The sequence below is a fragment of the Choloepus didactylus genome, chromosome 6 (assembly GCF_015220235.1).
Source record: "Choloepus didactylus isolate mChoDid1 chromosome 6, mChoDid1.pri, whole genome shotgun sequence".
Classification (NCBI taxonomy): domain Eukaryota; kingdom Metazoa; phylum Chordata; class Mammalia; order Pilosa; family Megalonychidae; genus Choloepus; species Choloepus didactylus.
This window is the reverse complement of record NC_051312.1, coordinates 44,342,985-44,366,167: the sequence shown is the minus strand read 5'-3', so window position 1 is coordinate 44,366,167 and position 23,183 is coordinate 44,342,985. Positions and strand designations below refer to the sequence as shown.

The window sequence follows — 23,183 nt, the reverse complement described above, 5'->3', positions numbered from 1 at the left end:
AGAACTTGGGCTATGTGAGGGAAGGGCAATGGCTCTTGTTCACAGCTACATCCACCCCTGTGCCTGGTTACATTATGGTGCAGAGACTAATGACATGGAGATACTGGGGGGCAGGTGCCCAAGTCTACGGGATGTGAGAGGTGCCTTTGGTAATGAGTGGAAGGAGCCTTCTCTGCTCAAGCATTGGGTGAGGGTTTCCTCCTACGCATATGGCTTTGGATGAGAGCCCAAACAAAGCTCCAGGAAAGGATGCACAAAACTCCTCAGCCTGGAAGTCCACCAGAAGCTCCAACTAACCTCCAATAACCAGGACTTCTAATTACCATAAGTATTCATGACTTTGCTTTCAGGCACTTTCTAAAGTCATTCCAACTGCACCACAATCCTGGAAGTGGTAATGGTCTGGTACATTGGCCATGGAATCACCAATACCACTAGACTCCTTAGCGACTGAAGTAAAACTCTTCATTCCAAGTACTTTGGAAGAAGAGCTCAATCCTGCTACACTTGTAAAATCTTAAATTTACTGCTGAGTGTGGTTTCTTCCTGAGCCAGTGACTTCTCCTGTGGACAAAGATTATGCCCTGTCTTTGAATCCTCTATGTAATGCCATGTATAATAGTGGGCACCTAACAGATGTTCAGTAAAAACTGGTGGATTGAATTAAGAGCTTGAACAAAAAATGATAATAGGGATTACAGTGTTATGAAATGAGGTCCCTGGATCTAAACTCCAGGACTCAAGTCAATCCTAGGGTTTGACTTTGTGTAACACAGAAGTGGCAGGCTTTTTTTGCCATGGACAATCTGGCCTCCTTCCTCTACCCACCAATTCCCCATTGACCTTGAGGCCACACTCAGCACATATTAGCCACAGTCCCTTCCCTGAGAACAGATCCAACTCCACAATCCATTGCCAAAAATGGAACACTGTATTTCAGATTACATTGGTAGATTATATACCATCCAGGAGTTACATCACACGCCATCCAGCCAATATATAATAAATTTCATGGTAAGCATTTTTGTTCTTCCTTCCCATACTCCCCAGAGATTTTCTCCTCTTTCTCTCTCTTTTTTTTTTCAGGTTATAACATCGTTTTTGAAAGGTAATACATTCACAAGGTACAAAATTCACAGATATAAAGGATACACAGCAAAACATCTCCCATCCAAAGGCAACTATGTCACCAATTTCTTGAGTCTATGCAAGCACAAGCACACTTTTTCTACTATAGCATAGCATGCTGTACTCAAGTCAATCCTAGCATCATTCTGTTTCCCTGTAACAATATATCATGGAGGAAATTCCCGATTGCGACTCAGAAGCCTCCTTATTCTTTCTTTCTTTTTTTTTTTTCCATTTTTTTTCTTTTTTGTTTTCTTTTTTTCATTTTTTTTTTCATTTTTTTAAATCTTCATTTTATTGAGATATATTCATATACCACACAGTCATACAAAACAAATCGTACATTCGATTGTTCACAGTACCATTACATAGTTGTACATTCATCACCTAAATCAATCCCTGACACCTTCATTAGCACACACACAAAAATAACAAGAATAGTAATTAAAGTGAAAAAGAGCAATTAAAGTAAAAAAGAACACTGGGTACCTTTGTCTGTTTGTTTGTTTGTTTGTTTCCTTCCCCTATTTTTCCACGCATCCATCCATAAACTAGACAAAGGGGATTGTGGTCCTTATGGCTTTCCCAATCCCATTGTCACCCCTCATAAGCTACATTTTTTTTTTCTTTTATTTATTTATTTATTTATTTTTTAATCATCATTTTATTGAGATATATTCACATACCACGCAGACATACAAAACAAATCGTACTTTCGATTGTTTACAGTACCATTACATAGTTGTACATTCATCACCTAAATCAATCCCTGATACCTTCATTAGCACACACACAAAAATAACAAGAATAATAATTAGAGTGAAAAAGAGCAACTGAAGTAAAAAAGAACACTGGGTACCTTTGTCTGTTTGTTTCCTTCCCCTACTTTTCTACACATCCATCCATAAACTAGACAAAGTGGAGTTTGGTCCTTATGGCTTTCCCAATCCCATTGTCACCCCTCATAAGCTACATTTTTATACAATTGTCTTCAAGATTCATGGGCTCTGGGTTGTAGTTTGATAGTTTCAGGTATCTACCACCAGCTACCCCAATTCTTTAGAACCTAAAAAGGGTTGTCTAAATTGTGCGTAAGAGTGTCCACCAGAGTGACCTCTCAGCTCCTTTTGGAATCTCTCTGCCGCTGAAGCTTATTTCATCTCCTCTTTCTCTCTTACCTCATTTCTCACCCTCAGCTTCCTTAGTGCATTGAAGAAAACACACCCTTGATGGATTGTCAAACAACTGCCCACCTGTTGTTCATCAAGCACGCTCCTTAGAGTGAGTCTCACAGCTTGTCCCCATGCAGCTTATCAAGTATTCTTTCTCAGCTGCTAAGAAAATTGAACTTTTTCTATATTGTTGCACCAAAAATAATGGAGAAAGTCACGGAATCCAGTCACCCTCTGGGGTTTGAAGTTGAATGTACTTCAGGAAAACATGTTCTTAAAGTTAATCCATTCCTGTGGGTATGGACCCATGGTAAGTAGGAAATTTTGATGTGGCTATTTCAGTTAAGGTGTGACCCACATCATTCAGGATAAATCTTAATCCTCTTACTGGAGTCCTTTATAAATGGAATGAATACAGAGAGAGAGAGAGAGAAGAGAGAGCCAGGGAAGCAAGAAGCTGAAAGCAACAAAACCTGGAAGAAAAAGGAGAGACTAGCAGATGCCGCCATTGCCTTGCCAGAGGCAGAGGAGCCAAAGATCGCCAGCAACTGGTCTTCAGGAAGAAAGTATCTCCCTGATGATGCCTTGATTTGGACATTTTCTCAGCCTCTCAAACTGTAAGCTAATAAATTCCCATTGTTTAAACCAACCCATTTCATGGTACCTGCTTTAAGCAGCCTAGGAAACTAAAACACCCTCTTTAGGTAAGAATTATTTTATTGTTATGCTTAATAAAAAGTAAATTTAACAATGTCAATGATAAAGAGTTAGAAATTAATTCTAAAACCTCATTTATTTTGCAACAACTAAATTCAAGTAAATTGCTAACAAATTATTTTTTTCTTAACAACAAAACTCTTTGTTTCAACTTTGTTATTGAAAAGTACTAAAGGTGTCCATTTTCCTGCCTTTAGTAAGCAGCATCTAAGGCACATAATAAAACTCGAATGAAATAGGCAAACATTTTCACTTGAAGGGTGTCACAATAAATGCTATATACAACTTTTGGGATGTGACTCCAACCACTTTTTTTCTCCCCCTCAACTTCTCCCCTCCCCCCCAATTCTCCCATTCAGTCTACAGGAGTACTTGACAACTGGAGAGATGTGCAGGGTTGTTATTGTTTTAAAATTTTATTATTTGACAACCTTTAAAGACTGGTAGTTTTCTTATTAAACCCCAGATATCACCCTTCTCTTAAAATACTGAAAGATCAAGCTATACTGAGTGTTTCTCAGTGGCAACGATCAGCTAGACTTGGGAAGTGGCCATCCTCTAGGTCAGGAATGAGTTTTCCAATCTGCCACAGTCCCCATTAGCCCCTGTTGTCTTCTTGGCACCAAGGCCAAGGGTCAATTACCATTTGTCATCACGTATGTTCACGTTGATTTTCTGAAAAAAGTGTGGAGAGGAAAAGAAACTATCTTTTGTCTGGCTCTTGTTAAGTTAGCAGCCCTTGTCCCATCTAGTTCCACCATTGCATAGATGAGCGCTTTCCCCATGTGCTTAAATTAAATCCCCAAACAAGGAATGAATATTTGTTTGCCAGGCTACCCTGTAGGTGTAGTATGACTTAACAGTATGAATCTCATTGTTGTCACTAAAGATGTCACCTAATTTACAACTTCAAGAAAAGTTTCCAAGGGACAAGTGTGAAAACATCAAAAGCAAATGACTTGTGATCTCACCTTCCTCCTGGAGCAGGCAGAGTCAGTGCATGATGAATAATCAATGACTGACTAGCAGATTACAGGGGGCAGAGTAGGGTTTTCATGATCTTCTCAGCAGGACTGCTTGTGATCAATGGCTCCAGGTTTAGCTCTCTCTAGAGTAATAACTCAGCATGTGCTAAAATGCTGAGATGACTTCAGCCTTTTCTTTACAAGTCCACAGTGGGGCAGGGGGTTAGGGGGCAGGGCGTGCAGATGTGGTGAGTTGCACTCACAGCCTGTACAGGTCGTCTGGAATGCAGTTATTTGCAGCATCTCTTAAGACAGACATTCTGTACAATGTGAGAAGTGACTATTACTCATTTTACAGATGAGGAAATAAGGTTAAGTAACTTGCCCATTGTCAAATGGCTCGTAAAGGGCAGAACTGGCTGGTCTGTCTTTCTCCAAAACCCATTCCCTTGCATGCAAGCATGGCAGCTGCAAGAACCTGGAACTTTAAGAGGAGAATAACATTCTCAGGTGTTCCTGTAGTTACTACATCTTACCTTGAATTGTCCAAGGCAGTGTTTGTGTGCATTTGTAGACAAGGGAGGGTATTGTTTTATTTTGTTTTATTCTTGTTTACACTCTCAAGTAAACTTTCTCATTCTTTTTGCTCACCAACCTCAACCTCACTGATAATTATTCACAAACACTCATATTGCATTTTTATTGAAAGCTACATTCCCCCAGGAAGATGAGCCTACAGTGGCTGCAGACCAAATACTTTTAAACTTCAGCCACAGTAACAGCAGGTGCCAAATCAAGGGCAGCAGGATGAAGTCACTGGGAACTAATTAGCAAGGTCCCCGGGCTCCTCTGGACTCTGAATCACACCTCCTCACTGGTTCTCAGATCACGCCCACAATCCCAAGCCAGGACATGCCATTGGGCTTAACTCTATGGCTGAAGGAAATGTTATAAAAAGATTTCTAATTTGAGATTTTCCTCTGAATGATGTAAGGCCTCATTTTTCAAAGAAAGGAGGACAATCTGTCATGAGTTAGCACCAGATTCCTAGGAAAGCATATCTGATCCAGTCTCCTCAGACTTTCCCCCACAGAAGATCCTGAAAAAAAGTTTCTTAGTGTTCTCCATCAAGTTCCCTTTGAAGGTGACCCAGATAGTTCCATTCAGTAATCGAATGCTATCAAATAGATCCTTTCACCCAATGGACTTGATTATCAATAATACTATTGATTATACTGCCATCATTTACGTAAGTATAACAGCATTGTGCTTTCTTGTCTTAATCCTCCCAACAACTCTACAAGGAGAGTATTATTTGTATCATTTTATAGACAAGGGACCAAGGTTCCTTACATGCCTGAAATCACCGAATTAGCAGCAGAACCACAGAGCTCAACCTACATCCTTTCAACTCCAAAGCCCATGTGTTTAAAGACCATGCTCAAGTAACTGGGCAGGCAATTCAAATACTTCATCCTTTGATTTGTTCTTGATAACTAACTGGAGCTTAGAGTAGAGTTCGGCAAATCACAGCCCACAGAGACCCTATGGCCCACAAAGCCTAAAGTATTTACTATCCGACCCTGTACAGAAAAAGCTTGCTGTCTCTTAGCTTAGAAGAACAGTAAACCAAATCCCAAATTTTCTGGTCTGTTTATTGAGGTCTCTTTAGTACTCGGGATCAGAAGATCTTATGGCTTATTTTTGTCTCATGAAACAAAATCTTTCTCTGCATTGATTTATGTAATTGACCCTGTGGGGTGAGGTGACAATTGGAAATAAATTTGGGGGAAAACAAAAGAGCTAAAGAGTTGTGGTTCTAAAATATCCATCTCTTAGATCACTGCAGGGCTGTTGGTCAGCCAAAACCCAGAGTGGGCTCTGCCAGAATCATGAAGACTTTGGCCAATGGATCTGACCCACTGAGAGTAGAAACAAGGGCCCACAGACCTTTTTCTGACCAGGTTGATGGAGGAAAATTATTTGAGGGAAACCTTTCCACCAGCATGTAGCCAACCTGAAGACTAGCTATTTAGAGGCTGCCAGCATGTCAAGACAATAGAAATAGTGGCAAAAAGGTTGGCATGTAAGGCAGTGAGTAACTATTCATTTTATTCATTGTTTTCAAATGTAGTGAGAGGGTGTTGCTAATCTGCATGTAAACCAGATATCTGAGTCATCTCAGCAGCAGGGAATTCTCACAAGTCATGTAATATACATTGGTCCAGAATCAGGTCTTTCTACTGGCTTAATTTTACCAATACTAAGTTACCATGTTACCCAGTTTGGACCCAAAAGTCAGTGAATACTTATTGTCTGATTGCACCTGTGTGCACAATTACATTATGTGTTACTACATGCCTGCAGGGTAGCATCCTTCAGGGCTGCAGAAGAGCTGAGGAAACAACTGCAAACTCCAAACCTGCCACTAGTTTGCTGTGTGAACTTGCGCCTGTGTCATCTCTTATCTGAGTCTAAGACTCACCTGGACTATCATATGTTTTTGTAAATAAAATTTTATTGGAAAACACCCAGGTCCATTCACTTGCATATTTTCTATGGCTGCTTTTGTGCTCTAAGGACAGAGCTAAGTTGTTTCTACTGAAATCGCACGACCCACAGTGCCTAAAATATTTACTATCTGGGCCTTTATGGAAAAAGTTTTCTGGCCTCTCACTTAGATCCTAGGCTGCAAACCTATTGCTTTGCCTGCCTAGTATCTGTTTATACCTTTTTTGGTTCTAGCCCCCTTGACCTTCCCTCAGGGCACCTCCCATCCTCTGTTCCTGTCCCTGTGGTTTAGGAGGGGCTGACCCACTGCCCATCTCTGGGGTAGGCACATATCTCAGGCCAGGTCAATCAGGATACTCCATCTCCTTGACTACAAAGACTCAGGGGTAGGCATGTAACCCAAGTTGGTCCAGCAAGATTCAGTCCCAAGACTTTTGCTGGAAATAGTAATAAGGGGAAGCTCTTTTTTGCTGAGGTTTCTTATCTGCTAGAGTGTAAGTCCAGAACTTCCAGGAGCCTGCATGGAAATGGCTTGTCTGTGTGTGAAGACAAAAAAGGATGGAGAAAGAATGAGTTCTGATAATAAGATTTTAGCCTCTGAATCCAGCCATGCCTGAAGCTACCTCTGGACTTTTCAGCTAATAAACCAATACATTCTTTTGTTTATTAAGTCAGATTAAGTTAAGCTTCTGTCACTAGCAATGAAAAGAATCCTGCCTTCACAACAACCCTTTAAAGTAGATATAATTATTTGCCCCAAGGAAAATAATCATCTGCCCAAGGTCACACAACTAGTGAGTGGCAGAGGCTAGAATCTAGGGCTAGACTGAGTGCTACAATATGAAGGGGCCAGCATCTAGAGCTCTCCAGAAGATCTGGCTAGGATTGGAACAGAACCAAGAGATTATTTTCCTGTCTTTGAAAAGAGAACTTTCCAAACCATATCATTGCTCTCTAGAGAGCAGTTCTTTGGGGATCATCCTGTTTTCTACTTGTGACCATCCCATGACAAGACCTGGTTAGAGTACGGGCTTCCCATGCCAAGTAATTTGGGAGAAGGTATAGCAAAGAGTGGTGAAAAGGAGGACTGGTCATAGCCATTTTTCAGCCCTTCGTTCTTGCCACGCTAAATCCAGGAAAAACATGTGCTAGGGAGAAAGCTGACTCTCTTGCTTGGGTATAGTCATCCAGCAAGCCACGTAAATGAACAGGCAGTATCAGTGTGGGGGAGCAGGATTGTGGGTTGGGACCCCTCTGTAGCACAGAATGAGTTAGGAGACCTCTGCTGAAGCGTGGATTCCACAAAACCCCACCTAACCGGAACCATAGGGCATCTTCTCATATTCAGCTTTGCAAAGAGAAACCAAGCTGGGGAGAAATGTCCTGCAGGGTATGGAAACAAACTCTCTCAGGGAAGTCTTTGATTGGTGAGTAGCTCAATGTTATACTTTCACCAGCTGGAGGACTTTAGAATGAAGACTGTTCCTCAGACAGGCAGCATGGGGAAGCCGCAAGACTCTTGTCATTGATAAGATCCCATACTGGTCTCAAAATAGCAAGTAAGACAATAGAATGAATTCAAACTCTTTAGAAAGATTTTCAATGATGAGAGTTAAGCATAAGGTAGATGGATGGATAGTTATGTAGACAGATAGATGACAGACACAAACATACACTCTTCTCATTGTATATACAAAGAATATAAATAATATTTCTGGAACGATCATAGTACACTTAATAGAGGTGGCCCTCTAGGGACAACTGAGTAATTGGGGGTCTTGGGTGAGAGAGACTCACTGGTCATTGCAAACTCGTTTGCACTGTTTGAATGTTTTACCATACACATGTATTACTTTTCCAATGTAAGGATTTAAAAAGAAATAGGAAATTGCTAAAAAAAAATCTGTTTAATGATGAACCCCTCTTGGTTTCATCTCCTGGGAATCCTAAAAGTTAAATGAACCAGGACTCCATTTACTCAGGCTTTCTAGTTAATGGAGACTTTATAATATTTTGCCATTGCAGACTTTCACGCTGACATGAGCTCATGAGTTCATGTGTCACCGCCTTGAGCAGAGAGAAGAAGCAATGGGACCAGCTCGTGTCAAGCAAACGTGTTACACAGGAGCTCTTCCTTTTGGATCTACCCTCACTTAGTGCCAAGCTAAAGGTAAAGGGCAAGGTTGACTTAAGGGAGTCCAAAGTTCCAACCACAAAGTCCTCCTGGTCATCTGGGCACAGCCAGGGTCACAGCATCCCTGACACGGAGCTCAAAATGCTGGCCACAGGCTAGCCTCAGAGGCACTCGAAGTACCTGAAATGCTCTGAGCTCCCTATCAATTTTATTATAGCCAGTAGACAAAATTTAAGACTTCAAGGGAATGAGAAATGAAAAAGATGTCCAACATTATTCTGAATCACTCCCTGCCTCCCACCCCAACACACACACACACACACACACACACACACACACACATTCTATAGAAAGATCATGGGTAGCAGATTTCAAAGCCCAGTTCTACCACTTACTAGCTGTATGATCCTTAGCAACTCACTTTAGCCCCTGGAAGCTTCAGTTTCCTTATCCATACAGGGAAAGAGAACTGTAGAGAGGATTCAGATGCAATAACCTCTCTTAAGTGCTAGCTACAAAGTAGCAGTCAGTACTTGTCCTTTATTCTTTCCCCCTTCCCTGGGGATATCCCATAAATAAGGGAATACTTTTTAAAGAATTCATTGACTGAAAGAGACCACATAAAACTGCATTAAAATGAACTTTCAAGCTTCTTAGAAAACTCGGCAGACACTCAAGTGAGATTCAGTGTCCTCTGGATTCTTACACAACAAATTACATAAGGGTCATCTTACTCCCCTTACATGCCCTCTCAGATTTTGATGCAGAGGCTACAGTCAAAAGGAAATTATGTAACCACAATCTTAGGAAATCGACAGCAAGCAGTGGCCAGTTCAAGAAATAAATCAGCAGTACGTTCCCATAAACCTCTCAGTGTGCAGAAACTGCTAAACCTCACGTATAACAGCAGTTGGGTACATTTGGTTGAGAGTGGCAGAGGGGATCGTTGAAATATTTTTTAAGTGGTACATCAGGGCACAAACAATCTGAACAGACGCTAGGATAGCACCCGAGTGGAGTCTGGAAGGTTCCCTTGCAGTGCTGCACATTAACTTCTTAACTGCTGGCTCCAAGGGAGATCTGGGGGAAGGGGCTAGAGAGGCAGGCAAGAAGCAGGGAACTTGAGAAACAGAGCAGCAGCTCTTTACCAACAAGTATGAAAGTATTACAAGATTTAAACTACCCTCTAAACATCAGTTGCGATGAAGAGTCATTTCTAAAGTAGTCCCATTAATGAAAACATTTGAAACCATGTTAAAACCCCACCAAGGTATGTAATATCAAAAGCAATATACGAAAAACTTCTCAACCTCTTCGGAGATATGACAAAGCAAGTTAAAACAACACTTTTTTGCACATCAATTTGACAAAATATGTATTTCTTAAGTTAACATCTGTGATTGGCAAGGACATGGGGAAATTTAACATGGAGTCTAAATTAGTACCAGGGGGACAATTAAGATGATTTCTATCAGAATTAAAAGTATGTAATACCCTTTGAACCCCCCCAAATTCTTTTTATTAATATTTATCTAGACAGATGTGTATGCGTCTGCACAAAAATGTTTATTCTTTGCATAATTGCTTGTAACGTTAATAACTGAGACGTAACCTAAATTCCATCAATAAGGGGATGGTTGAATGAAGTCTAGTACATTTTGATGCAATGAAAGACTACGCAGATGTTAAAAAACAATAAGGTAGCACTGTATGAACTAACATGGAAAGAAGTCCAAGATATATCTTTAAGTATGTTTAAAATTGCATATATACATGCACATTTATAATGTGTGGAGAAAAAGTCTGGAAGGAGAAACAAGAAACTGTCTGAGGGAGCTACCTCTGGGAATGGAGGAGGGTTTGGGAAGCAGGTGTGTAAGGGGGGCTTTTTATATATATTTGTAGGATTTGACTTTTAAAACAAGACTATGTTCATGTATCACACTGTATAATTAAACTTCTTTTGAAAAATGGTGAGTCATCTATCTAAAATGTTTGGAAGAGGAGATTTTTTTTTTTTTAATGCAGGAAAATATCAACAGTTTTAAAGACCAGACTAAGAAGCAGCCATCTACAAAGGAGGTTACCAGAGAGGCAATCAGCTCTGTGCACTGTATTTACCCTCCAAGGTTACTTGATATAGATAATGACAAAAGGTAACTTTGTTTCTGAAATGATTCTGAGTTTTAGGCTTGAGACAAACAATCTGTCCAGAAGAGACAAGGCCTTATTTATCTCAAAGGGAATATAATTTCCAGAATAGTGTGGTACCCTTTACTCGTCTTGAAAATTAGAAAATAATGGAGAATCTCCTTTCCTAGCCTTAATTCCACTCATCCTTGATTGGTAACACCCCATTCTCATTGGAGCTCATGCATCAGAAGGTGCTGGCTCCACACTAGTCCTGGTCACCTTAGGTTCAACCCCTGGGACATCTTTTCCAGCTTCGCAATCAGACTTCCATCACTGCCCTGCTCTGACACATTGTAAGGTCATCAAACAAGTCGCAAACACAAGTCTGATGTGTCGGTATTGTCAGAATTCCCATCTGCAAATGAGGAAAACCCATTATCTGTGTTCTGGGACCTGACTTTTCCATTTTTACACACACACATAGATCTAGTGTGTTTGCAGGATCAATGAAATTAATGATACATGTGCAAGCATTGCAAAATCCCCAGAAGGCTTTGCCTAAACATCAATTTCAGTGTCTTAGGTGATCATTTCACTGCAAGCAGAATACTTAGGACCTAAGGCACATGGCTGAGAAGTAGCTCCACTGAGATCTCAGACCCTCTTTTCCTATTTTATTTTTATTTTATTTTATTTTAATTTAATTTTTACTTTACTATGTTTTCATCTGAGTTCCAAATATGAAGAAGGTTACTTATTCATTTATTCATCCATTCAATAGATATTTATTGAGCATCTACTCTTGGCTTGGTACTGTTCTACGTGCTACGGATATAGCAGTGAATGGAATAGAGGCCCGCATTCTAAAGGAGGGCGAGAATAAACCAACAAACAAATAATGCATGTGGTAATAATTACTGTAAAGAACAATCAAGTGACATAATGGTGAACGGAATAGAGGTGATGGGGTACTGTTTCATATAAGATGGTCAGGGTATAACATTTAATCAATGACTTGAAGAAAGTGAGGGTAGGCATGTGGACTCTTGGGGAAAGTATTCTAAAACAGGGAGCAGCAAGTGCCAAGGTTTTGAGGCAGGAGCAAGTTTGGCATATTCTAGGAACAGCAACGAAGAGCTCCTCACTATAACGTATACAGGCAAAATTCTAGACTGAATGCTTGATGCATTTAGGGGACAGCACGGACCCTTGGTTAGGATTCTTTGCTCTACTGCAACCATGGAAGACTGTTGCCTCTGACATGGCTCTGTGGCTCAAAAGAGTGAGTCCTGGCTGCCATCCCTTTCTGGGGTGAAGGAGAGACAAACAGGAGGCCATACCTGTCTTCAAAAAATCTGCAGTTTCTGAATTTCCACAAGAATGTGAGGCCATTCCTGCTGCCTTAGCTTGGTGGACTGACAAATTAACCCTAACAATCAAGAGCTCACTGGGCCTGCTCACGTCCCTCTCTCTATGAAGGCTGGGACTTCTTGAGTCCTGAGCACTCTGACTCGATCACACACCATCACACTCTGAGTTGGAAGTGACCTAGGAGCTCTCGAAGTCTCCAGAAAGTAGCAAGAGAATGGAACCACTGAATTAGGCTTAGCAACTCTGTTCCAGTAGAGAATGAGTAACTGACAAATATTTCTTATTGGTCTCTAAATTGAGTTTTGAATGTCCAAGAGTAAAAAATTAATAGTAATTTAAATAACCCTAAATAAGCAGATTTACACAGCACTCCACTCCATGACACCTAGCCTGATTTTCTTGCCAGTATCACACATGCCCCACCCCCCCACCCCCTGCCCCAGGACTCTCAGTTTTAAGGCCAACACACCTCATAACTCTTGCTAAATACCAGAGTTCCAATTACAGCTTCACCATAAAACACTTCATAAAACATGTGGACTTTGCCTCTGCTTTTGCAAACCCAGCTTTGCCCACTTTCCTTTCTCCCTTTGGTTCTGCAAACTACCTTCCTGTTCTCAGCGCTTTCTGCTGAGTCCGGAGGAAACCTGGGCCTTGTGCTCATGCTACTGCACTGGCTAATGATCACATCCTCTCTGTGGAGGACCCATGGGTGATTTCATTCCTGGTTCTCCATCCAGGAAGGCTGTAACACCCGTTGTGGACTATTGAGGCTGGGAGGGGACCAATGACAGGGACTGTGGGGGTTGGGGGATGGGGGCAGGGAACTAAACCTTACCTCCCCCCACCACCAAATGCACCATGAAATGTACTCACTGGACAATGGGCAATGGCCTGCAGGGTCTAACCATGCCCCCCTTACCCAACAGAGTCTTTTCTTGTCACAAAGAAAAGAAGAGAAGAGATGAGAAGAGAAGAGAAGAGAAGAGAAGAGAAGAGAAGAGAAGAGGACAGAAGAGGAGAAGAGAAGAGGAAAGGAAAGAAAAGAAAAAAGAAAAGAAGAGGTTTCATTGTTTGTCAGATTACATAAATAGTATGCACTTTGTCTACAGAAAGATATAAAATGAAAAATGAAAATCACCAGTAAATTCCATTGCCAGGAAAATCTAAGTAAATAGCCATTATTTATTAAGTGCTTACTTGTGTCAAGCATTGTTTTAAGTGCTTTACAGTCATTTTAATTCATTTACTCATTTAGACCTCACAACTACTCTGAAGAATTGATATTATTTCAAGACCCATTTGCAGGTAAGAAAACTGAGGCATAGAGAGATTAAGTTACTTGCCTAAAGTCTCACAGTTATTAAACAGAGGAGCTGGACTTCAAATCTGGGCCATGCTCTTAATGCATTTTAGCCATGACTGCTCTCCATTGAGGATCCATCTCTATCCCAGGTCCTGCTCCTCTGGGGCTGGTGAAAAGCAGCGACATCTCCCTGCCTTTGCTTCCCTGGACTACTCCTTCTCCTACTAGTCCTCCAACCCTTTGTGAGCTTCCCTTTGAACCACATCCTCAATAGAGTCAACAGCAAACCAAACAGGAAAGAAGCCAAGGAATCCTTTACTTTTCAGACAACTCAGGATTTATTGAGCATTTAGTATGTGCGTAGGACTATGGGCTACAATGATGGGGACCCATCCTTGGCCTCAAGAAGTTCAGTCTAGTGGCGGTGATAGGACATAGAAACCAGAGTAACTAACGGTAGAAGATGTGACCTGACTCTGAGCTCCTCGGGGGCAGGTTCCTATCAAAAGCACTGGGGAGTCACAGGAGGCATTCAGTAAATGTTTGTTCAATGATTGAAAGTACAAGACAGTAAGAACCTAAGTGTATGGAGCTTGTTCTCTTCTGAAATCATAAAGAAGTCAGGAGAGACTTTCCAGATGAAGTGACACTTAAGCTGAGACACAGAGGCTGGTGCTAATCTGACAGTGCAGAAAGGAAAGGCAAGGGCATGTGCAGGGCGTGGGGGCAGGACTTGTGCCACCTACCCCACATCTCCTGGGCACAGGATTGAAAAAGGCCATCTGCTCACAGCAGAGGCTCTGTGGGCAAGGAGCTGCAGGGTGGAGAGAGAGTTGGAAATATAAATAGGTTCAGATCATGGAGGTGCTTAAATACCAATTGAAGGAGTTTGGACTTGGAAAAAATGTTCCTGAGACATGGATTTGGGAGTTAATTGCTTCAAAGTGCCAGTAAAAGCTGAGGGCGAGATTAGCTTCCCAAATGAAAGAACAGACAAGAAAAAGGATGGTAAGAAGGATGAGGAGGAGAACTTGCAAAACAGCTAACTCTGAAGGGAAAGAGGAGGAAGAATTCACAAAAGTCAGAGAGAAAGAAGCCCTAAGAAAGAGCAGGAGAAACATGAAGGTGTCATAAAGAGCAATTTTGTTGGGCTTCCCCAATAGCAGTGTTTCTTTTGAACACTAACTCCACTAAAGGGGCCTCCAAATCTGCAGTGGACAGACACAGAAACTCAATACACTGACTGCTTTGAGACCCTTTCTCCCTAGCACAGTGGCCTTCACACCACCTTTAAGACGAGGATGGATTACAAGCAGACTTCATCTCATGAGTAAAATCCAATTGGTAATAGCGGCTGCCTAGAGCAATGTGTTGAGAAGGATTCTGGGCAAACTAAAATGAGTATCAACCACACAGGTTGCCTCTTGGTTCTAACTGTTGCAGAAGAAAGATCATTTTCTGTTAGGGAGACTCAAGAAAAACTGAATAGAATAGAGGGCAAGTACAAAAGGAAAGGATTTAATAGAGATGTCAGAAGAATAGACCAGGTAGAGCATGAGCCAGATGGAGAACTGCAAGGCCTGGCCAAGAATCAGTGAGCAGTGCATTTTTCCTGGAGGGTGGGCAGGTACAGGAAGGACACTGGTGGACAAGGAGCCCACGGTGGAAGGCCTTGACTGCAGGCTGAGAAGTCCCTGAGTTCTGCAGGCAATGGGGAGCAAAGGAGTGAAATGATCACAACTGTACTTGACAAAGAGCCAAGCTACCCTGTGTAGAATGCAGCAGAGGCAGAAACACAGTCAGCGGGGAGACCACTTAGGCAGGTTCTGCAATAGTCCAGGCCAAACCCAATGAGGTCTAAATGAATCTGGGTCTCAGATTCCTCATCTCTAAAATAAGGACAACGCTAACCACCTTTAAGGCCCCGGTTGCCTTAGCAATCTGCTCCTATAACAAGAGTGATGGCAACAGAAAGGTGTGTGATCCCTTCTCATGGATTCTTCTGGGGTGTCTCTTAGAAAACAGCATGGCAGAATCTATTTACCTGTTGTCTCTCAAACTAGAAAGAAAGTTCTGCTAAGTAGCAACCATTTCTTGCTTGGCTTTTTATAGCTGACACATTTTAAGGACTCCAAAAAAATTCACTGCATTAAAAAATGAATGGAGAAAGCCAGGAACTGCGTGGACTGGACACCACAGAGCAATCTGACTTTGAGCATACTTCATACAACACTCATGAACACGTCGAACTGCTGAGATCAGCGAAATCTGTAAGTTTTTGTGGCCAGGGGACCCGTGCCCCTCCCTGCCAGGCTCAGTCCCGTGGGAGGAGGGGCTGTCAGCTCCGGGAAGGAGAAGGGAGAACTGCAGTGGCAGCCCTTATCGGAAACTAATTCTACTGATCCAAACTCCAACCATAGATAGACTGAGACCAGACACCACAGAATCTGAGAGCAGCCAGCCCAGCAGAGAGGAGACAGACATAGAAAAAAAACAGCACGAAAAACTCCAAAATAAAAGCGGAGGATTTTTGGAGTTCTGCTGAACTTAGAAAAGGGAAAGGCAGAGCTCAGGCCCTCAGGCTCATATGCAAATCCCGAAGAAAAGCTGATCTCTCTGCACTGTGGACCTTTCCTTAATGGCCCTAATTGCTTTCTCTCTTAGCATTTCAATAACCCATTAGATCTGTGAGGAGGGCCCTTTTTTTTTTTTTCTTTTTTTTTTTTTTAATCCTTTTTTCTTTTTCTAAAACAATTACTCTAAGAAGCCCAATACAGAAAGCTTCAAAGACTTGCAATTTGGGCAGGTCAAGACAAGAGCAGAACTAAGAGAGCTCTGAGACAAAAGGCAATAATCCAGTGGCTGAGAAATTTCACTAAACACCACAACTTCCCAAGAAAAGGGAGGTGTCCACTCACAGCCATCATCCTGGTGGACAGGAAACACTCCTGCCCATCGCCAGCCACATAGCCCAGAGCTGCCCCACACAACCCAGTGTGACAGAAGTGCTTCAAATAACAGGCACACACCACAAAACTGGGCATGGACATTAGCCTTCCCTGCAACCTCAGCTGATTGTCCCAGAGCTGGGAAGGTGGAGCAGTGTGAATTAACAAAGCCCCATTCAGCCATCATTTCAGCAGACTGGGAGCCTCCCTACACAGCTCAGCAGCCCAGAACTGCCCTGGGGGTACGGCATTCACCTGTGACATAGCACAGTCATTCCTCAACAGAGGACCAGGGGGTGCACGGCCTGGAAGAGGGACCCACTTGCAAGTCTCAGGAGCCATACGCCAATACCAAGGACTTGTGGGTCAGTGGCAGAGACAAACTGTGGCAGGCCTGAACTGAAGGATTAGACTATTGCAGCAGCTTTAAAACTTCAGGATCACCAGGGAGATTTGATTGTTAGAGCCACTCCTCCTCCCTGACTGCCCAGAAACACGCCCCATATACAGGGCGGGCAACACCAACTACACACACAAGCTTGGTACACCAACTGGACCCCACAAGACTCACTCCCCCACTCACCACAAAGGCAAAGCAGGGGAGAACTGGCTTGTGGAGAACAGGTGGCTCGTGGAAACCACCTGATGGTTAATTACAGAAAGTGTACTCCACGAAGCTGTAGATCTGATAAATTAGAGATAAGGACTTCAATTGGTCTACAAATCCTAAAAGAACCCTATCCAGTTCAGCAAATGCCAAGAGGCCAAAAACAACAGAAAATTATAAAGCATATGAAAAAACCAGACGATATGGATAACCCAAGCCCAAGCACCCAAATCAAAAGACCAGAAGAGACACAGCACCTAGAGCAGCTACTCAAAGAACTAAAGATGAACAATGAGACCATAGTACAGAATACAAAGGATATCAAGAAGACCCTAGAAGAGCATAAAGAAGACATTGCAAGACTAAATAAAAAAATAAATGATCTTATGGAAATTAAAGAAACTGTTGACCAAATTAAAAAGATTCTGGACACTCATAGTACAAGACTAGAGGAAGTTGAACAATGAATCAGTGACCTGGAAGATGACAGAATGGAAAATGAAAGCATAAAAGAAAGAATGGGGAAAAAATTTGAAAAAATCGAAACGGACCTCAGGGATATGATAGATAATATAAAACGTCCTAATATAAGACTCATTGGTGTTCCAGAAGGGGAAGAAAAGGGTAAAGGTCTAGGAAGAGTATTCAAAGAAATTGTTGGGGAAAACTTCCCAAATCTTCTAAACAACATAAATACACAAATCATAAATGCTCAGCGAACTCCAAATAGAATAAATCCAAATAAACCCACTCTGAGACATATTCTGATCACACTGTCAAACACAGAAGAGAAGGAGCAAGTTCTGAAAGCAGCAAGAGAAAAGCAATTCACCACATACAAAGGAAACAGCATAAGACTAAGTAGTGACTACACAGCAGCCACCATGGAGGCAAGAAGGCAGTGGCATGATATATTTAAAATTCTGAGTGAGAAAAATTTCCAACCAAGAATACTTTATCCAGCAAAGCTCTCCTTCAAATTTGAGGGAGAGCTTAAATTTTTCACAGACAAACAAATGCTGAGAGAATTTGCTAACAAGAGACCTGCCCTACTGGAGATACTAAAGGGAGCCCTACAGACAGAGGAACAAACAAAGGACAGAGAGACTTGGAGAAAGGTTCAGTACTAAAGAGATTCGGTATGGGTACAATAAAGGATATTAACAGAGAGAGGGGAAAAATATATACGACAAACATAAACCAAAGGATAAGATGGCTGATTCAAGAAATGCCTTCACGGTTATCACGTTGAATGTAAATGGATTAAACTCCCCAATTAAAAGATATAGATTCACAGAATGGATAAAAAAAATGAACCATCAATATGTTGCATACAAGAGACTCATCTTAGACACAGGGACACAAAGAAATTGAAAGTGAAAGGATGGAAAAAAATATTTCATGCAAGCTACAGCCAAAAGAAAGCAGGTGTAGCAATATTAATTTCAGATAAAATAGACTTTAAATGCAGGGATGTTTTGAGAGACAAAGAAGGCCACTACATACTAACAAAAGGGGCAATTCAACAAGAAGAAATAACAATCATAAATGTCTATGCACCCAATCAAGGTGCCACAAAATACATGAGAGAAACACTGGCAAAACTAAAGGAAGCAATTGATGTTTCCACAATAATTGTGGGAGACTTCAACACATCACTCTCTCCTATAGATAGATCAACCAGAGAGAAGACCGATAAGGAAACTGAAAACCTAAACAATCTGATAAATGAATTAGATTTAACAGACATATACAGAACATTACATCCCAAATCACCAGGATACACATACTTTTCTAGTGCTCACGGAACTTTCTCCAGAATAGATCATATGCTGGGACATAAAACAAGCCTCAGTAAATTTAAAAAGATTGAAATTATTCAAAGCACATTCTCTGACCACAATGGAATACAATTAGAAGTCAATAACCATCAGAGACTTAGAAAATTCACAAATACCTGGAGGTTAAACAACACACTCCTAAACAATCAGTGGGTTAACGAAGAAATAGCAAGAGAAATTGCTAAATATATAGAGACGAATGAAAATGAGAACACAACATACCAAAACCTATGGGATGCAGCAAAAGCAGTGCTGAGGGGGAAATTTATAGCACTAAATGCATATATTAAAAAGGAAGAAAGAGCCAAAATCAAAGAACTAATGGATCAACTGAAGAAGCTAGAAAATGAACAGCAAACCAATCCTAAACCAAGTACAAGAAAAGAAATAACAAGGATTAAAGCAGAAATAAATGACATAGAGAACAAAAAAACAATAGAGAGGATAAATAGCACCAAAAGTTGGTTCTTTGAGAAGATCAACAAGATTGACAAGCCCCTAGCTAGACTGACAAAATCAAAAAGAGAGAAGACCCATATAAACAAAATAATGAATGAAAAAGGTGACATAACTGTAGATCCTGAAGAAACTGAAAAAATTATAAGAGGATATTATGAACAACTGTATGGCAACAAACTGGATAATGTAGAAGAAATGGACAATTTCCTGGAAACATATGAACAACCTAGACTGACCAGAGAAGAAATAGAAGACCTCAACCAACCCATCACAAGCAAAGAGATCCAATCAGTCATCAAAAATCTTCCCACAAATAAATGCCCAGGGCCAGATGGCTTCACAGGGGAATTCTACCAAACTTTCCAGAAAGAACTGACACCAATCTTACTCAAACTCTTTCAAAACATTGAAGAAAATGGAACACTACCTAACTCATTTTATGAAGCTAACATCACTCTAATACCAAAACCAGGCAAAGATGCTACAAAAAAGGAAAACTACCGGCCAATCTCCCTAATGAATATAGATGCAAAAATCCTCAACAAAATACTTGCAAATCGAATCCAAAGACACATTAAAAAAATCATACACCATGACCAAGTGGGGTTCATTCCAGGCATGCAAGGATGGTTCAACATAAGAAAATCAATCAATGTATTAAAACACATTAAAAATTCAAAAGGGAAAAATCAAATGATCATCTCAATAGATGCTGAAAAAGCATTTGACAAAATCCAACATCCGTTTTTGATAAAAACACTTCAAAAGGTAGGAATTGAAGGAAACTTCCTCAATATGATAAAGAGTATATGTGAAAAACCCACAGCCAGCATAGTACTCAATGGTGAGAGACTGAAAGCCTTCCCTCTAAGATCAGGAACAAGACAAGGATGCCCGCTGTCACCACTGTTATTCAACATTGTGCTGGAAGTGCTAGCCAGGGCAATCCGGCAAGACAAAGAAACAAAAGGCATCCAAATTGGAAAAGAAGAAGTAAAACTGTCATTGTTTGCAGATGATATGATCTTATATCTGGAAAACCCTGAGAAATCGACGATACAGCTACTAGAGCTAATAAACAAATTTAGCAAAGTAGCGGGATACAAGATTAATGCACATAAGTCAGTAATGTTTCTATATGCTAGAAATGAACAAACTGAAGAGACACTCAAGAAAAAGATACCATTTTCAATAGCAACTAAAAAAATCAAGTACCTAGGAATAAACTTAACCAAAGATGTAAAAGACCTATACAAAGAAAACTACATAACTCTACTAAAAGAAATAGAAGGGGACCTTAAAAGATGGAAAAATATTCCATGTTCATGGATAGGAAGACTAAATGTCATTAAGATGTCAATTCTACCCAAACTCATCTACAGATTCAATGCAATCCCAATCAAAATTCCAACAACCTACTTTGCAGACTTGGAAAAGCTAGTTATCAAATTTATTTGGAAAGGGAAGATGCCTCGAATTGCTAAAGACACTCTAAAAAAGAAAAACCAAGTGGGAGGACTTACACTCCCTGACTTTGAAGCTTATTATAAAGCCACAGTTGCCAAAACAGCATGGTACTGGCACAAAGATAGACGTATAGATCAATGGAATCGAATTGAGAATTCAGAGATAGACCCTCAGATCTATGGCCGACTGATCTTTGATAAGGCCCCCAAAGTCACTGAACTGAGTCATAATGGTCTATTCAACAAATGGGGCTGGGAGAGTTGGATATCCATATCCAAAAGAATGAAAGAGGACCCCTACCTCACACCCTACACAAAAATTAACTCAAAATGGACGAAAGCTCTCAATTTAAAAGAAAGTACCATAAAACTCCTAGAAGATAATGTAGGAAAACATCTTCAAGACCTTGTATTAGGCGGCCACTTCCTAGACTTTACACCCAAAGCACAAGCAACAAAAGAGAAAATAGATAAATGGGAACTCCTCAAGCTTAGAAGTTTCTGCACCTCAAAGGAATTTCTCAAAAAGGTAAAGAGGCAGCCAACTCAATGGGAAAAAATTTTTGGAAACCATGTATCTAACAAAAGACTGATATCTTGCATATATAAAGAAATCCTACAACTCAATGACAATAGTACAGACAGCCCAATTATAAAATGGGCAAAAGATATGAAAAGACAGTTCTCTGAAGAGGAAATACAAATGGCCAAGAAACACATGAAAAAATGTTCAGCTTCACTAGCTATTAGAGAGATGCAAATTAAGAACACAATGAGATACCATCTAACACCTATTAGAGTGGCTGCCATTAAACAAACAGGAAACTACAAATGCTGGAGGGGATGTGGAGAAATTGGAACTCTTATTCATTGTTGGTGGGACTGTATAATGGTTCAGCCACTCTGGAAGTCAGTCTGGCAGTTCCTTAGAAAACTAGAAATAGAGTTACCGTTCGATTCAGCAATTGCACTTCTCGGTATATACCCGGAAGATCGGAAAGCAGTGACACGAACAGATATCTGCACGCCCATGTTCATAGCAGCATTATTCACAATTGCCAAGAGATGGAAACAACCCAAATGTCCTTCAACAGATGAGTGGATAAATAAATGTGGTATATACACACGATGGAATACTACACGGCAGTAAGAAGGAACGACCTCGTGAAACATATGACAACATGGATGAACCTTGAAGACATAATGCTGAGTGAAATAAGCCAGGCACAGAAAGAGAAATATTATATGCTACCACTAATGTGAACTTTGAAAAATGTAAAACGAATGGTTTATAATGTAGAATGTAGGGGAACTAGCAATAGAGAGCAATTAAGGAAGGGGGAACAATAATCCAAGAAGAACAGATAAGCTATTTAATGTTCTGGGGATGCCCAGGAATGACTATGGTTTGTTAATTTCTGATGGATATAGTAGGCGCAAGTTCACAGAAATGTTGCTATATTAGGTAACTTTCTTGGGGTAAAGTAGGAACAGGTGGGAAGTAAAGCAGTTATCTTAGGTTAGTTTTCTTTTTCTTACTCCCTTGTTATGGTCTCTTTGAAATGTTCTTTTATTGTATGTTTTTCTTTTTTTTTTTTTAATTTTTGTTTTTCCATACAGTTGATTTAAAAAGGAAAAAAAGGTTTAAAAAAAAAAAAAAAAAAACAAGGAAAAAAATATGTAGTGCCCCCTTGAGGAGCCTGTGGAGAATGCAGGGGTATTCACCTACCCCACCTCCATTGTTGCTAACATGACCACAGACATAGGGGACTGGTGGTTTGATGGGTTGAGCCCTCTACCGTAGGTTTTACCCTTGGGAAGACGGTTGCTGCAAAGGAGAGGCTAGGCCTCCCTATGGTTGTGCCTAAGAGCCTCCTCCCGAATGCCTCTTTGTTGCTCAGATGTGGCCCTCTCTCTCTAGCTAAGCCAACTCGAAAGGTGAAATCACTGCCCTCCCCTCTACGTGGGATCAGACACCCAAGGGAGTGAATCTCCCTGGCAACGTGGAATATGACTCCCGGGGAGGAATGTAGACCTGGCATCGTGGGACGGAGAACATCTTCTTGACCAAAAGGGGGATGTGAAAGGAAATGAAATAAGCTTCAGTGGCAGAGAGATTCCAAAAGGAGCCGAGAGGTCACTCTAGTGGGCACTCTTACGCACAATTTAGACAACCCTTTTTAGGTTCTAAAGAATTGGGGTAGCTGGTGGTGGATACCTGAAACTATCAAACTACAACCCAGAACCCATGAATCTCGAAGACAATTGTATAAAAATGTAGCTTATGAGGGGTGACAATGGGATTGGGAAAACCATAAGGACCACACCCCACTTTGTCTAGTTTATGGATGGATGAGTAGAAAAATAGGGGAAGGAAACAAACAAACAGACAAAGGTACCCAGTGTTCTTTTTTACTTCAATTGC

General features: G+C 41.0%; 1 protein-coding gene and 1 long non-coding RNA gene across 4 annotated transcripts in view; one reads left to right on the top strand and one right to left on the bottom strand.

Moving 5' to 3' along the window:
• The window catches only part of LOC119536167, a 56,924-nt gene extending 54,587 nt beyond the window's left edge, over positions 1-2,337 (top strand). The window contains exon 3 of the long non-coding RNA XR_005217366.1: positions 2,325-2,337. This is a non-coding gene — a long non-coding RNA (uncharacterized LOC119536167). The remainder of the gene's footprint in view (positions 1-2,324) is intronic.
• Positions 1-23,183, bottom strand: part of SLC1A2 (solute carrier family 1 member 2) — a 171,927-nt gene that overhangs the window by 93,135 nt on the left and 55,609 nt on the right. The window lies entirely within an intron of this gene.